Source organism: Nelumbo nucifera, chromosome 8 (genome assembly GCF_055504915.1).
Source record: "Nelumbo nucifera cultivar China Antique chromosome 8, China Antique-T2T, whole genome shotgun sequence".
NCBI lineage: Eukaryota > Viridiplantae > Streptophyta > Magnoliopsida > Proteales > Nelumbonaceae > Nelumbo > Nelumbo nucifera.
The window spans coordinates 38,853,765-38,871,709 of NC_142656.1; the positions used below are offsets into that span (position 1 = coordinate 38,853,765).

General features: G+C 38.8%; 1 protein-coding gene across 4 annotated transcripts in view; it reads right to left on the bottom strand.

Moving 5' to 3' along the window:
• LOC104590678 (uncharacterized) overlaps positions 1-13,867 on the bottom strand; it is a 29,300-nt gene extending 15,433 nt beyond the window's left edge. The window contains exon 1 of one of the 4 annotated variants that reach the window (XM_010249401.3): positions 13,541-13,867. The gene's annotated coding sequence lies outside the window, so the exon portion shown is untranslated. The other 3 variants (XM_010249402.3, XM_088893014.1, XM_088893015.1) reach the window with 3 other exon arrangements.
• Between the last annotated feature and the right edge of the window lie 4,078 nt (positions 13,868-17,945).

The window sequence follows — 17,945 nt, forward strand, 5'->3', positions numbered from 1 at the left end:
TATGGCCCCCAAACATCAGTATGCACAATATCAAAAGAGGAAATTCTCATTTTATTACTTAAAGAATAAGAGGTTCTACAATGTTTGGCAAACTCACAACTCTCACACCTCAACTTTGATAACTCAACAGACTCAAATAAAGCAGGAAACAGACTCTTCAAAGACTTAAAAGACAAATGACCTAATCGGTTATGCCAAAGCATATCCGAACTCACAGACTGAGAAACAAAAGACTTCTTATCCACTGACTCCTCCTGACGAGAACTCTCTCCAAGCAGATAGATCCCGTTCGTCTCACGGCCAGTCCCAATCAACTTCCTCGTCTCCAAATCCTGAAAAACACATCGGTCAGGGAAAAATGTTACTGAACAGTTCATGTGTTTGGTAATACTACTAACTGAAAGCAGGTTAGTATCAAGCTTAGGAACATGCAAGACAGAAGATAAAGAGATAGTATTCGATAGCTTGATGTCCCCCTTGCCCGAAACGAGAACAAGAGAGCCATCAACAATGGATACTCTATCTCGGCCAGAGGACAAGTGATAAGAAGTGAACAAAGATGGCAAGCTAGTCATATGGTCAGATGCACCTGAATCTATTACCCAGTAGTGGTCAGTATTACTTGGAGCTAAAGCATGGTAAGCTGAGGCTTGAGTACCTGAATGTGCAAATGCAGATGTGGCAGGAGCTGATGGTGACTGAGATGGCTGAGCTGAACTCCCAACTTCCTTTTCCAACTATATGAGGGCAGCTCGAACAGCAGCTAAAGTCTCTAGGGATGTGCCTGATGAGGATGCCGAATCAGTGTTCACGGCCACATGAGCATTACCCTTCTTATTTCTTAGTTTTGCTGGGACCAAGTGAGGATGTAGCTTCCAACAAGTATCTTTTGTGTGCTTGGGTTTCTTGCAATGTTCACATACCAGATCCCGTTTATCTTCCTTCTTCCGGTCCCTTTCTGAGTCACCCCCTGGCTTAGGTTTAATAGCTGTCAAGGCTGGGAAAGAGGGTTGAGGCTGCACATGACTTTCCTCCTGGTCTCTTCACTATGCACCAGGGAGTATGCTTGAGAAAGGGTCACACTATCTCTTGTCAATATCTGTTGTCGCACAATGTCATTCTGAATTCAAACCAGCCAGAAACTCAAATACCCTATTTGTCTCGACTTGCTTTCTGTGAGTCTGTGCATCTTTGGGACTCTCCCACTCAAGGGTCTCTAGATGGTCAATCTCATGCCACAAGGATTTCAAGGTAGAGAAGTAGACAGAAACTGGCTTCTCTCCTTGTTTAAGGCTGTTCACCTCACACTTCAGTTCATAGGCACTGGCAACATTAAGGGGTTGGGAATAGGTTTCTTTCACAACATCCCATATCTCTTTGGCTATCTTTGCCCACAAGTAATTTCGGCTGATATGTGGCTGCATAGAATTACACAGCCACGCCATAACCAAATAGTTCTCTTGAACCAACTTGGTGTATGTTGGGTCCTCCTTGGAAGGTTCTTTCACATCTCCCAAGAGGTAACCCAGTTTTCCCCTTCCTCCAATAGCCATCATGACTGATTGAGCCCACTCCAAATAATTCGACCCATCAAATCTCATAGTTGTAATCTGAAACCCGGTTTCAGATACACTACTACCATTCCCTGACCCTTAAACTCCATCTTTGATCAAGATTCAGTGGCTACAAACTGTTAGAGTCACTATACCAGAAAACATAGTCAAACAAGCAGGTCTGAAAACTGATCCGAAACCAACACAAATCTGATCTGATCTGAAATCTGATCTGATCCGAAATCTGATCTGAAATCAATCGCCTATCACAGTATAGGCAAGGAATCAACTCAAATCTGATCTGAAATCAATCGGCATGCACAGTAGCAGGCAGCCTGTCAATCTGAGATGCTATTTTCTGAAATCACTACTGTGGGGCCCACTACTGTGAGAGCAAAATTAGGGTTTCAACTGTGGGTCTGAAATAAGTGCTCAGCTGCACTCTCCAAGCAGTCCGCACAAGTGGGACTTGTCGTAGGGCAATATGAAACCCTAAAAACTAATCACCTCTGAGAGGGAAGGGGTTCGGCCCAACAATCAAACCCTAGAAACAAACTTAAACACAGTTCGGCAAGTCAAACCCTAGAAACAAACTTGAACACAGTTCGGCCCCTACTTCTAGATAGGTCCAACCTATCTCGACTGATTGCAGTCTCTGAAACTCAATAAAAAAAAAACTTACTTATGTACTTCGGTTTACTGTCTTCTAGGGTTACCTGAACCCTAACCTTCGCTGCTTCTTCCTGATTACCAACTCTCTGCAAGCCACAGCAAGTCTTCAACTGCTGCGAACCTCTCCTGGTAATCTCCAAGATTCAGCCACCAAATACTTCTTCAAAGCTTCCAGCCCTAGCTAGTCCTCATGTGGTCGGCTGGACTAGACACACATGAGAAGCCCTAGATAGGCTCTAATACCAAGTAGAAGATCAAGACTGTAATCAGTCTTGAATCCTAATAGGTTTTAGGTTTACAAAACAAAAGAAAGGTGAGAGAAAGGAGAGAGAATAGAAGAGAAACAGGAGAACACAAGTGGTTGAAAGGAGGGACAGATTCTAACTGATCTGCCGCCGCCACTTTCTTATTATTTATAGGTTATGTTTAGTACATAATGGAAAGGACACATCTGACCTTAGTACTTACATAATAAATAAAGTAAATAAAAGCTGAAATAAATAACAACTGAATTAACAAACTGACTCAAACTGACACTACTATAACTGGAACAAATAACTACACATGTTGTCCTACGAACACAGTGGGGACCACTGCAGTGGGGCCCACATCAGTGTTCTCTACAATATTCAGTTGGAATGTGAGAAGCTTGGGAAGTGCAAGGAAGATAAGAGTAATAAAGGATCTTCTTAGGAAGGAAAATCCAGATATCATGATGCTACAAGAGACAAAATTGTCTAAGATAAATGCAAGATGGGTTAGAAGCTTTTGGAGGTCCAGGGGAGTGAGTTAGCCTTTTGCTCCGTCTTGCAAAGCCTCAAGGGGAATTGTGACGATTTGGAGATATGAGATAATGGAACCTGTGGAGGAATTGATAGAAAGATTCTCTATATCTATCAAATTTAGGAATGTAGAGGATGGCTTCATGTGGGTAGTAACTAATGTGTATGGTCCCAACTCCTATAGAGAGAGGAATGAAATGTGTGAGGAATTGTTTGCAATAAAAGGCTTATGGGATGGCCCATGGTGTGTGGGAGGGGACTTTAATGTAATAAGATTTTCAGATTAAACAAATAACCCTCGTTAGTCAATCACAAGAATGAGAAGATTTAATGAATTTGTAGAAGATTGTGAATTGAAGGAGATTCCACTACTACAACATAGATTCACTTGGTCTAACCTCCAGGAATAGGAAAACCCTTTGAGCTCGAAATTGGATAGGTTCCTCTTGAATCTAACTTGGGAAAACTATTGGAGCAACTTGGTCTCTAAAGCTTTGCCTAGGGTCACTTCAGACCATTGTCCTATTAAGATAGGTGTAGAATCCTTTAGTGTTGCCCTAGACCTTTCAGATTTGAAAACATGTAGTTAACACATCCGGAGTTTCAGGATAAAGTGAAGGAATGGTGGGATGAAGAGCTAAGCGAGGTAAAATGGAAGGGCATGAAATTCCACAATAAGCTGCTAAGGTTAAGATCAAAACTGAAAGAGTGGAATAGAGATCATTTTGGAAGAGTGGAGGAGCAAAAGTCAAATATTATCACTCAAATTGAGCTCTAGATGAAGAGTCCTAAGGGGTTCTGATTGAACAGGAGAGAAAGCAGAGGAGACTGTTAAAGAAGGATCTAGATGATGTGTTGCTAAGGGAAGAGACTTGTTGGAGACAAAAATCAAGGCATCAATGGATTAAGGAAGGAGATGGGAATACCAAATTTTTCCATGATTTGGCAAGTGGACATCAAAGGAGAAACTTTATAGCCAAACTAGAAGTAGAAGGGGAGGCAATTACAGACCAAGAGGATATAGCTAGAACCTTTGTAAACCTTTTCAAAAATTTGTTTGGAAGACCTTTGGATGAGAGGCTACCTCTAGAAGGACTGGATTGGCCAAGGTTGGGCAATGAAAAAGCTTGCTGGTTGGAAAGAGGCTTTGAAGAAGAGGAGATTAAAAGGGTAGTGTTCTCAATGAACAGGTCTAAGGCGCTGGGTCTAGATGGTTTTACAATGGCTTTTTATCAAGATTGTTGGGAGATCCCAAAAGAAGATCTTTGTGAGGTATTCAAAGAATTTGTAGACAATCATGTAGTAAGTCCAAGAATAAATGCTACCTTTTTGGCCTTAGTCCCGAAGAAGGCTGATGTTATCCTCCCTAAGGATTTTAGACCTATAAACTTGGTGACCAGTATCTACAAAATCCTAGCTAAGGTGTTGTCCTTGAGGATTAAAGAGGTCCTTCCTTACCTAATCAGAAAATACCAAGGGGCTTTTGTGCAAGGGAGACAAATTACAGACCAAATCCTAATAGGTAATGAATGCCTGGGAGAAATGAGGAGATCCAAAAAGAAGGGCTTTGTTTGCAAGCTTGATCCGGAAAAGACCTATGATTTTGTGGATTGGCAATTCCTCCTACAAGTCTTGAGGCAGTGTAGGTTTGGAGAAAGGTGGTCTAAGTGGATTTTTGGCAGTGTGAGCTCCAGTCACTTCTCTATCCTGATTAATGGAGTGGTAAAGGATTTTTTCCCAACTTGTAGGGGTCTAAGGCAAGGGGATCCTCTCTCACCATTCCTTTTCACCTTATTAGTTGATGTGTTGAGTAGAATGATCTCAAAGGCTGATAGGGAGAACTTAGTAAATGGATGGAAAATAGGTAGGGCTGGAGTGTCAATCACCCATCTTCAATTTGCAGATGACATATTAGTTTTCAGTGAAGGAGGGAACCTTGAGCAGGTAAGGAATCTAAAGACGTTAGTGAAAAGGTTTGAAAGTATGTCCAACCTGAAAGTTAACCTTGAGAAGAGTGTTGTGGCAGAGGTAAATTTGAATGATAGAAAGTTGGAGGCAATTGCAAGGTGTTTAGAGTGTTCTATAGCTTCTTGGCCTTTAACTTACCTGGGTCTTCCGTTAGGGGCAAACCCTAGGGAGAGCAGTTTCTGGTGTTTGGGAAGATGTTTGGGTTGAAGAGGTTCCATTGAAGAACCTCTTTCCATCCTCTTTCTCTATCTCTTTGTATAAGAAAGAGCTTGGTTCTTCTTTTTGTTCCCCTTTGGAATCTCCTTTAACTCCAGTTTGGGACTTTGGGTTCCGAAGTGGTCTAAGGGACAAGGAAATTGTGAGTCTAACTGGGCTATTGAATTCTCTTGAAAAAAGTGTGTTTGGATCCCACGGAACCAGATAAAAGGTTCTGGACTCTTGTGCCTTCAAGGAATTTTTCTTGTGCTTCTTTCTTCAAGGCCTTGTGTTGTCCTCTATATTCTCTTTCTTTCCCTTTTAAGGAGGTTTGGTGTAAGCCTACTCCCCCAAGGTCTTGGCTTTCTGTTGGGAAGTGTTTCATGGGAATGTAAATACCTTGGATAATCTACAAAGGAGAAGTCTCTGCCTCTCACCCAATTGGTGTACTCTTTGCAAATCCTTTGGTGAGGACTGCAACCATTTACTAATTTCCTGTACTGTTACAGCAGATTTGTGGGATTGGCTCTTCTTGATTTTTGGATGCAGGTGGAATAGGCCAACATATGTAAGCAGGCTTTTTGACCCTTCTACCTTTGTTTGGCACCATCGAAGAGAAAGAATAATGTGGAGGGTTGCAAGAGCAGCTTTGCTTTAGACAGTGTGGGAAGAAAGGAATGCCAGAATATTCCAAGAGAAGGTGCAAAGCCAACAAGATCTGAAGGAATGTATCCTATACAGGGCTATAGTGTGGTTAAAATCTCTAGATTTATTCGGTAGTTCTCTTTCAATGACCTATGGAGGCCTTGGGCAGAAGTGCCAAGCAGTTCCTCTCTGAAGACAAAGATGCACATGAGCTGGGTACCCCCACCTGAAGGTTTCATGAAGTTAAATTTTGATGGTAGTAGTCTGGGCAATTCAGGTCTTTATGGGATGGGAGGGGTACCATAAGGAATGTAAGTGGTTCTGTAGTTTTTCTGTTTCTGGTCCTTTAGGTGAAGGGGACTCCACGAGGGCAGAACTATTAGCTGCACTACAAGGGGTACAGTTTGCAGTACAGCTAGGAGTGGAGCAGCTACTAATAGAAGGTGATTCTCAAGTGGTTGTGGGGTGGTTACAAAAACCAGAGACTACAATATGGTGCTTCAAAAATGAACTTAAAAGATTCAAATGCTTGACAAGGAATTTGGATGTTAGAATACAATGGGTAGGGCGATCTGCCAATGCTATGGCTGATTGTTTAGCCAAAAAAGGGGCTAATAGGGAAAATCTGTATTGGGCTCAATTGTAATACTTTTTAGTTCTTGATGGGTTGGAGAGGTTGCATCTCATACCTCTCCAAGTGTATTCTATATCAGTGGTTTATTAATAAATTCTTCATTTATCAAAAAAAGTGAACTAGAACAAAAGTTGTGTAGCAGGAATTAATAAAGAGAAAGGGGATGTAGAAAACCTTGCTAAGTTGTTAGGATGTGAGGTAGGGGATTAGCCACTGCAGTACTTGGGACTACCTTTGGGAGTCCGTTCCAAATTCCAATAGCTTTTGGTACCCAGTAGTGGAAAGATTCACAAAAAGACTCGCGGGGTGGAAGAGAAGCTACATTTCTTTAAGGGGTAGAATAACTCTAATAAAGTCAATCATGACTAATTTGCCAGTTTACTAGTAAAGTAGCTTACCAACTAGAGAAACTAATGAGGGACTTTTTATGGGAGTCAGGAGATACAAAGAATGATCATTTGGTGAAGTGGGAAGTAGTGTCTAGGAGCAGGGATAATGGAGATTTAGGGATAGGAAATATCAAATTAAGGAACTCGGCTTTGTTAGGGAAATGGCTTTGGAGGTTGCCTTTGGAACAAGAAAACTTGTGGCATAAAGTGATTGTAAGCATTAATGGCATGGTAGACTATGGATGGGATGTTGGTCTTGATCCTAGGGCATCATGGTCGTCTCCTTGGAAAGTAATTCACAGCTTGATACCCTCCTTCCTCTTGAATATCAGGTATGATGCTTGTGTAGGTAATGAAGTGTGTTTATGGTAAGATGTCTAGTTTGGGGATACTCCTCTTAAAAACAGATTGTTGTCTATTTATTCCCTATCTCCCAACAAAGGGAGAGTAATATCCTCAATGTATGGCAATGACAATTCTTGGGACTTGGGTTTGAGGAGAGGCCTGAGAGAGTCCGAAATGGGGTTGGTAGATGAGCTTATTTCCCATCTCAGCACTGTCTTTCTAGATCCCACTTGTTCAGATGGTAGAATTTGGCTAGTATCCCCATCTAGTTATTTCACCTGCGCTTCCTTTTTCACTGCTCTCCTCCATTCTTCTCATCTAATAAGGTCCTTCCCCACAAAAGAAGTTTGGTGTAACCCGGTACCCCCAAAAATAAGTCTTTTGTTGGGAAGTGGTACTTTAAAAAATCAACACTTTGGATAAGTTACAAAGAAGAAGGAGAAATTGTTGCCTCTCCCCTCATGTTTGTTGCCTTTGCTTGAGCTATGGAAAGACAAGTACACATCTTTTACTATCATGTCCTCTTGCTTCGTTTGTGTGGAATTGGTTTTCTTCTCTGTTTGGTTGCAAGTGGACTCCTTCGGATGTGGCCACTCTTTTTTATCTGAGTTTTTTCACATTACCAAAGAAAAGGGGCAAAATAATGTGGAGGGCAACAAGAGCTGTTATCCTTTGGAGTTTGGTCTTTATGGAAAGACAAGTACACATCTTTTACTATCATGTCCTCTTGCTTCGTTTGTGTGGAATTGGTTTTCTTCTCTGTTTGGTTGCAAGTGGACTCCTTCGGATGTGGCCACTCTTTTTTATCTGAGTTTTTTCACATTACCAAAGAAAAGGGGCAAAATAATGTGGAGGGCAACAAGAGCTGTTATCCTTTGGAGTTTGGTCTTTATGGGAAGAAAGGACTAACAGGTTATTCCAAGGAATGGAAAGAACCAAGGAGCAAGTCATTGACCCCATAGTTGTTAAGATCATGCATTAGCTGAAAGCAACTGAACTGTTCAAAAATTTCTCAGCTGAGGATATCCCAAGGGGATGGCCAGTGGTGACTAACTCTTCAGCTGCACAAAGTGTGGTTCAACCCCCACAACAAAGAGTAAAATTGAATTTCAATGGAAGCTCATTAGGAAACCCGGGGTCCTCTGGAATTGGGGGAGTTTTCAGGGATGGGGAGGGCAGAATGTAAGCACTTTATACTGGTACAGTAGGCATGGGAGACACTTTAAGGGCTGAAGTTATGTCTCTGCTTCAAGGTATGAGATTGGCCAAGCAATGGGGATATCAAAACCTTGAGGTAGAGGGAGATTCTAAACTTCTAATAGGATAGCTGCAGACAAAAAACTTGGGTGTATGGACACTAAGACAATAGATGAGGGAAATACTTTGCCTAGCAAGAGAAGTGGGAGTAATCTTCAAATGGTAAGGAGATCAGCCAATTCTGTGGCTGATAACTTGGCAAAGCAGGGGACTCTCAAGGAAAGCTTGTTTTGGGCTGTATTGTAAGATTTGAGATTTGTATGGCATCAACACTCATGCTATGAGTAGTTGACACTTTTGTATCTAACTGTTATTTTAATGAAATTTACCGTTTCCAATAAAAAAAAATCATAGGAATGTTGATTGATATGTTAAAAGTAAAATTAGGGAAATAACCCTAATTAATCAATAGTTTTTTTTTTTTTTTTTTTTTGCAACAACTAAATGAAGCACTAACTCAAGTCCTTGATTTTGTTCAATAGAAATTTGTCAACATCAAGACATTCAATAGTAGCAAGGCCACAAACATTTGATACATTTGATCATAACACAATCTCCTAACTAATGAAGATCAAGGTGATGAGGTCTCACCAAACCTCCTACATCCTGATAAGAGAATTAATTTTAAGCTCAAAAACCAAATGATGCAAATGGACCTCAAAAACCTAAAGATGCATGCCTATAGAACAAGAACACACTAGACGGAGCCAAGATAGGACCACCAACTATGGTCCACATGATGAAGTTGATCATACTACTAACAGGGTCAATCTCATAGTTGTCAAGGTGACACCTAGGCAACTAAGCACTTTTTATTGCTCGCCTCGCCCAAACGCCAACCAGTATTTATATTATACTTTACATTATTTTACAATATTTTTATATTTTTATACTTTGAGCTCTTAATATTAAAATAGATGGCGATACACCGTAACATTCTTTGTCCAAATGATACAAAGGAGTTCAAAGACTTCGAACTCTTGAAGAGCAAACATCTAGAGCAACCAGAATCAATGAGATAATTGCAAGTATTTTCCTCTGTCAGCACCTTCTTCTTCATTCCATCAGGACCTTCTTCTTCTTCTTGCCTTCAACACCTTCTTTTCTTGAGATAGAAAATAACCCTCTCTGCTTCTTAAACATTTTATTCTTTTTCTTCCATTTATGGAGCAAAAACCAGGGATATGCCCCATCTTCTCCTTTTTCATTTGATTTTTTTTCTTATCTTTTTCCTAAAACAAGAACAGGGGCTCCACCCCATCATCATTTTCAATGCTTTTTCTTTCAATCCTTTTTTTTTTTTTTTGAGACAAGAACAGTGGCTTTGCCCCTTCTCTTTCATTGTTTTTGCTTTCTCTTTTCTGAGACAAAAAACAGGTGCTTTGGCTTTCCTTTTCCTTATTTTTCTGATTTTTTTCTTCTTTTTTCTATGACAAAAACAAAGTTTTAGCCCCTTGAAACACTAAGAAAGGCAAGGTTATATTTCCTTATATTTCTTAGACATTAGCCATGAAACATTAGGAAGAGAAGGATTATTTCTGAGAAACAAAGCTTGAAGCACTAGGACACAAACCTTGAAACACTAGGAAAAGCAAGGTTATATTTGATACACTAGGTGACACCTAGGCAGGGGCACCTAAGCGACTAGGCAACTAAGCACTCCGGTCGCCTTGCCACCTTGAAAACTATAGTCAAGCTAGAACCTTTAGAAGATTCATAGTTACCAAAATCTTCATGTTCATTACTGAAATTGCATTATTTTACAAGTTCATAAGTGTGGATTAAAAATAATATCCACATTTCATTAAATGAGATTTTTTTATGGATATCATTAAGTGAGAAAACTTAGCATTATCAAAAGCTATAAAGAGTTAAGTCAATATACCCGCATCACCCCCTTTCATCTAGATGTTTCATCTGGTTAACCAGATGAACAACTCCAAGGAATGTTCTAAAATAATCATGTTTCCAATTAACATATTTAGATAGTCTCTTCTAAAATTGAATATTTTATTGATAAAGCTATGTTAGTAATCTATTTATAAAAATAATTATATTTTACCTTAATCTTTTGTATCTTACTTGCAACTCAGTACCCATATACCACAAGGAAATACAAAACAGAAATTAAAATGAACAATAAACTATGAAATATTAATTAAGTTTGTCCTTTGTCTTTTAATGTGGACTGCTTCTACTATAATTTATGAACATTACAGCTGTTTCCATTCTCTAGGAATACTCCTTGAAGTGTTCAATGTACAAATTAAGAAAAGATCTAAGCTTTCTTTGGAACTTAATGAAATTCTAGAAGCATTACTTTTCTCCTATGGTAGAGATGAGACTCAACCGTGGCATATTACTAAAGATTGCAAAACTGTTTACTTAGGTGATAGTGTCACTCTACCTCTTATCTTTTTCGTTGCCTCTTTTTCAAGCTGTGACTCTATCTCTGCTTTAGTTCATGAATTGTTACCACCATAAGATCTAGAGAAAGACATTTCCTGTCAGCATGAATCACCTTAATTATGTCAATATGGTCCAAAAGGAGGCCACATTAATATGTCAGCATCCTCAGCAAGCTGAGCAAAATGCTTGAAATCTTCAGTGTCGATTCTGAATTTCTAATGCTTGCAGCAGAGGACCAATTCTACAAAAAGTTGTCCCATCTCATTATTCGCTAGTAGCAGTTACAAAATCCAATTCCTAAACCATATCTGGAGTTAAACAAATCTTATTTCCTTCAATAATCAAACCCAAGGAATATGTTTACAATCTCTCTGAGATGGCATTATAACAGTCTAAAGCCTACTTGCATTTCTACTAAGAATTAGATTCCTTCTTCCAAAAAGCTCTAAAGGGCATTTACTAGTGTTGCTTTGCATCTTCAGGACCTGAATTGTGGCCCCTGTGGACAGGCTTTGGAATCAGCTGATCAGCTGAGTATTCTTGTTTGATCTCTGCAAAAAAACTGGGATTATTTGCTCAAGGCAGCTGGCCTAGGTTGGGTAATGCCTCTATCAGTTAAAGATCTAATCTGGTGCTGGAAGCTCCCTGGCCTGAGCAAAACAGCAAACCTAGTGTGATAGTCTATTCCTACTGTGGTCATAGCAACTATTTGGACTGAAAGGAATAACCATATCTTCTGTAATAGAAGGAAAAGTGTAGATGAGTTAATTAGAATTGCTGACAGTAGGCTGTCGTCCTAGGTTTCTGTTAAAGAGTTTAAGCATCAGTCCATCCTGCGAGGTCTGTTGTTCCACCAGGACCCTGTTGTACCATGTTTTGTTCTATCAAAAAATTTCATTACTTTACCTTTTCAAAAAGAAAATGTTGGTCCCAGCTATCTGGGGCCTTGGGAAGGGTAGAGCGGACACAATCCTAACATTTGGCATTTTTGTGCAGATAGTCGGTTGCTCTCAGCATTGAAAATGCATTCTCAAACTTACCAGCCTGAGATTTTACCATTATACCAAATACTTGTAGCACTGAAAAATAGCATAGAAAAACAAGCACATAATAGTAGAAAGAGCATATGCAATTTCCATATAAGTATACAACAGGAGGCCGCATACATACTGGATAAATATTCACACTCGGAAGTGAATAGAACCATACTGCATACTTCCATAAAGTACACATGCCATGATATCATATACATGTGTCTTGTATACATTTGATTACTCTAGCCAACAATATACACAGCACAAGCCAGACCTCCTAAAGAATTAGGTAGTTCAAACCAGTAGAACAACATTGGCAAGGAGGATTATCTTACTAACCAAAAAGATTAATAACTTTGAGCTCAACATCATCATCATCATCCAAGCCTTATCCAACTATATGGGGTTGGTTACATGAATCCTGTTTCACCATTCCGTTTTGTTTAATGCCATATCCATTATTAAATTATGAGCGCTTAAATCATGTCTTACTACTCCCATTGATTTCCCTTTTTATCTTCCCCTAGCCCTTCTAGCCCCTTCAACCTGCAAAGATCACTTCTTTAAACAGGTGTTAATTGTCTTCTATGCACATGACCAACCATTACCATGAGCTCAACATGCTTTGTATTTTTTTCCTTTTGAAGCTGATTTTAAACAAGAATACTCAAAGAGTTAGAAAAATCAACAAGCGGGAAAAGCAAATAATCAAGATGATTAAAGAAAAGAACAAACAACAGTTCCCTCCAGTTCCCCTTCCTAAATAAGTAAGAAACTTTCCACGGTAATTAAGATTACTATTGTACGGGACCCATAGAAAAAGAAAGAAAATCCATTGATAAACAGAGAAAGCAAAATATCGGTGAACTCAGCAAATAACATGTAACAAATGGAGCCACCAACACATACATAAAAAAAAAAAAAAAAGACAAAAGAAAAAACTAAATCTCATGAAGCAAAGAAGAAGAGAAAGGCTATACATTCCAGTTTTCCTTCTATTTAGGATGTTATGTTTGAGCAAATTCTGGAGCAAACTTAATTACAAACAACAACAAGGCTCGAATTTTCATTGAAAACATATAAAAAAAAAAAACACGTCCAGTCAATAAAGGAGAAAAACAGAGGAAGATCATGCAAAAATACCACGGAAATACCGGATAAGACCCTTTTCTTCAATCACCCACCAAAGAGAATCAAACCTTCCATCTTCACAACGCAGAAGATTACGAACCCAGTAGAGAAAAAACGAGACCCATATAGCTAATTTCATCCAAAAAGTCGACTCCTTTTATTTGAAAGAGAACTTCATCCTTTTTTCTCTCTTTCCATCCGAGATATTCCTTCCCAACTCGGACAAATCTTTTCCTCTTATTCTAAATATAAAGCTGTTCCTCCGCAATCCATGGCGCCAAAAAAGCCCAATCCCTCCAAAGCAAACCACCCCGGCTTTCAAGTTTCTCAAGAAACCCAAAAAGGAAACAAAAAGCAATGAAACCCAAAAGCAAATCCAAATAAACAATAACAAAAACTAACAACAACAACAATAACAACCCATCTCCTGATTCTTATCAAATTCACTAACTAGAAAATCACAGAGTTCTGCCATACAACACAATTCAAATAAAATCGAGGAATGACTTATCGGATTTTCTCATACCTTTTCTCGTTGGAATATCTATTTGACCTTCTGCGAGGAGAGGAGAATTTCAACTGTGGAACTGGCGTGTTGGGCACTACAAAGAGAGAAGGGACCAAGCACCAAATACCTAAAAATATTCTTTTAGGATCCGAAGCCCAGTAAAACTAAAAAACTCGGGTTTCTGGTAGGTTGGCTACGCTTGGAAATATAAAAATAGTTAAATAGAAAATAAAATAAAGATATAAATAAAATAACAATTAACAAACAATCGTGTTCCAGCAAAGAGAGCGGATTTGGTCTTCACAAATTTGCGCTTATTCAATTGTTACTGACCTTTTCACTCGTACATTGGGAACATCTCTATGATTTTATTCTTTTATTCATAGAAAATGTTTCTAATACACGGCTGTAAGGGTGTAAAGAGTATGAGAACGATGTGTGATAAATTTGTGAGCCAAATCCAATTCCATTAAACACACGTGCAAATGATTGTAGCCGTTGGATCTGTTTTGTCAGATAGTCAAAGAATGACGAGTGTCCCCGACCTTTACGTCATCGTCAAGAACCAATTCTTTCGTCCACGCACAGTGCAACAGTTCAGCCGCCTGACGCGAATCACCGCACCCAATTGACCGACCACTCCGCACTACGGCAGTCCGGCTCTCCTTTTTCACTATTTTATGGTTTGAGCCCGGTCTCAGAATATGCCACGTGCCACGTATTCTAATACAAGATGCATAGATGTAAAATTCTCGTTATCATGCTTTGTATTCATACTCTATTTTGGATTTTTCCATATCAGCCCCACATAACGACCCAAGAGAGGGTGTGTAACCCTCTTCTCTCTCCCATATGAATCTTATTCGAATTGGTTTAATGGGTGCCTTAATTTGGAGTAACTATAAAATAAAATGTTTTTTTTTCTGAAAATAACTTTCAAAGGTTTCATCACCACCATTTCACTTAACTGATGGATGGCGATTCCAAATCAGCCCACGTAAGTTATTTTATAACACTCACAAATTGTATGCTTATTGACCCCTTCTAGAGCCATGTAAAATAATGACATAAAATCAAAAAATAAAAAGTCAAAAGTCCAATGAAACAAAATAAAATAAAACATAAAATAAAAAATAAAAAAGTAAAAGTTAAAAAACATAAAATAAAACATTAAAAAATATAGTAATAAATTATAAAAATCAAAATAAAAAATAAAATAAAATGAGAAGGAAAGGTTAACAATATTTTTGGATAATTAATATGAAAAGGTAATAATAACATAAATATGTTATGGGTACACCATCCGGCAGCGCACTGCGAAGCAGTCATAGGCAGCAGCACGCATGATAGGCCGCACAGCAGCAGGCACCGCCAGGCAGCAGTGCGCACTGCATGCACCGCACGGCGACACGCACCGCGCACCCACCCGGCACCGCACGACAGCGGCACCATGGCGCGCAGCACGCATCGCCAAGCAGCAGCGCGCACCGCACGCACTGCACGGCAGCAAGCACTGCACACACACCCGGCACCACACGGCAGCGGCACCATGAGCTGCGTGCACGCACTGCGCGGCAGCAGCACTGTGCGCAAGCACCGCGCGGCAGCGGCACCATGAGCCGCGCGCATGCACCCGGTAGTAGCAGCAGAGCGGGGCCCACACGACAGCTCATAGGGGTGGGCCCACCCTTATCTGGACACGTCAAGCCAGCTCGTTGCCAGCCTACCTTATCCTTATCTCATCCCTTATCCCTTTCTAATCTTATCTTTATCTTTATTTTAAGTAAGAGTGAGTTACCATTAGGAGTAGGTAATTAGAAGTTTGAGTTCAAATTGGAGTTTGAGTTTAATTAGGAATTCTCTTCTGTACTCTCCTATTTAAGGAGCTACGAATTGAAATAAAAGATTCAGTTTTTCCAACCAAGAAAATAGTGAGGAGAGTTCGGGTGGTTGCTTGGACAAATCACCCCAAGGGAGAGTTCGGGTGGTCTCTTGGACAAATCACTCATTCAGTCCCGCAATAGGGTCTGCACGCAAGGGAAGGCAAGGCATTCGCACCGTGGACCGACCCGTGACGGGATCCTACGCGCGGGACCATAACAAAATACACATCATCATCATAATAATAATAATAATGATGATGATGATGATGATGAAAATAAATAGAAACTGTAAAATAATCAAAGAGAGAGAAAATATAACAATTAAAGGGGGCTATTAAAAAGGGAAGAAGAAAAGAAGAGGAAAAAGAAAAAGGGGAAAGTCACTTTTGTTCCGATAGGGTCAACTAAGAAACATCACTCTATCCAATCTATAAGGAAGTTAGAGAAGAGTTATACTACCATAAAAACTCAAATTAAATAAATAAATAAATCAAAAACAAAAAAGAGAAAAAGGTGAGTAAAACAGAAAAACTTTGATTTTCTTCTTTTATGTACCAGTTTGGTGCGAGTTAGTTCAGGTTCAACCCTAAACTGGTAGCAGAAGTCTCCTAACTCTTTTTTAGAGTTAGATTTTTCTTTCTTAATTTGCCTCTTTAAGCATATGTCATTGCACAAATCTAATCCTACTTGTTTTATGATTTGAACCAAATACCCAAATGTTAAAGTGGTAACTACGTCGTGGATTGGATGGCCTTGACTTAAGACCACTTCTCCATCCTCATCCTTTTTTACTGAATTAAGGATGTAATCTCTTTCTTCTTGAATAAGGTAATTATTCTACCAACCTTTGAGTTGTCCAGTAAAGGAATCGGTTATTACCATAGCAATTATTTTTTTCTTCATTTCAAGCTAATTTACTAGCACTAGCATACATATCCATATGATGGATCATTCAATGGATTTGGTATTCTGATTTTCCATCTAGATTTCATTCATATAAAGTATTTCCATCATAGCTAACTTGAGATTTAGCTAGTTCCTCAAATAATAAGTATACCAGTGTATTAGGAAAATAAGGCTTTTTACTTTTATACGAGAGCTTATTTAGCTCTATAGAGGGATTTTCTACCGGTTCTATTTCTGACTCGATTCCCTTCTCTGATTCTTCATTTAATAGATTTATTGAATAAGAGCCAAATGACTTTTCTTCTGATACTTGTTTTTTAGAGGATTCTCCTTGTTCCCATTTAGAGTTTTATAATGAAATCATTTTTGTTGCTCGTTCCTTATAGTCTATTTTAGACAAATCTAGCGGGGCTTTCTTAATTCTCATGTTTAACGGGAATTCTCGCACCATTCCCATGGGTTTTTCTCTTTTACTATTGTTGTTTTCTAATTAGAGATTTCTAATGAACTCAATAATGTTTCTATCTGGTTTGTCTGTTTGCCTAGAACATTCAGATATATGTTTGTATTCTTATTTTGTTTTATTATTTGAGAACAATGTTCTAGGATTACCGTTTTAGCTTCTTTAATTATCATAGAGTTTTTTATTGGGCTTGCAATTATCTCTTCTTTTCCCATCTTGATGGATTCTAGAGGATAATGTACTGATTCTATGGTTTTACCAATAGAATCAGTTTTCCATGCTCTAGATAATCTTTTAGGATCACAAAGATCTAGATCCTCTTATGGGGGTTTTGCATTTCTAAACTACTTCTGATTTACGAATCAGTCCCAAAAGGGAATGTTTTCTCGTGATTCTATCATATTTTCATACCAAAGCTCTCTAGTACAATCCCTTTCTTTTTTTAGAGAAATTTTCAAAAATCCATCCATATACTTTAGACCATATATAAACAGCACCACGTAAAGCTTGAACCTACAAGAATTAGAACTATTAATGTACCAAACACTACCTAGAACCTTTGGCTATAACCCAAAGCCTACAACCTTCTTGGAAAGATCACTTGGCTAGAACCCAAGTTGCTTAGGCTAGTTGCCTAATTGTTTCACCAAGGCTAGAACCCTTGAACCCAGGGGTGAAGTCATGTTTAGGTCGTGAAGATTTGTGAAGAAAGGCCATTGAAGTTGACTACCTATTAATGGTGAAGTGGAAGAATAAGATGAGGAGATTGTTTAGGACAGGATCTAATAATGAAGAGAGTTATGAAGAATGTAGTACAAGTTCTTCCCTTACCAAATCTATGTCCATAAAAAAATATAAAGTAAATTATAGTAACATAGAGAAGTCACTCCAAAATTGGAATATTCCCAAGATTACACCATCAGAGATCTATAAGAAAGGAATCTTAATCTAAAAATAGACTTTAATATAAGAACTATGGAAAGGACAATCACCTTAGGTAACAAGTCAAAAGATTACCACCTTATAGATAAAAGAACAATAGAAGCTTATAGGAAAAAAGCTGATTATAACTTTATCCACTTTGGCTTAATACAAATAGCCATAAAACCCTTAACAAGACTAGGTCTTTAGACAATAGCTTTAGCCTATTTAAGTGATTCTAGGCATTATA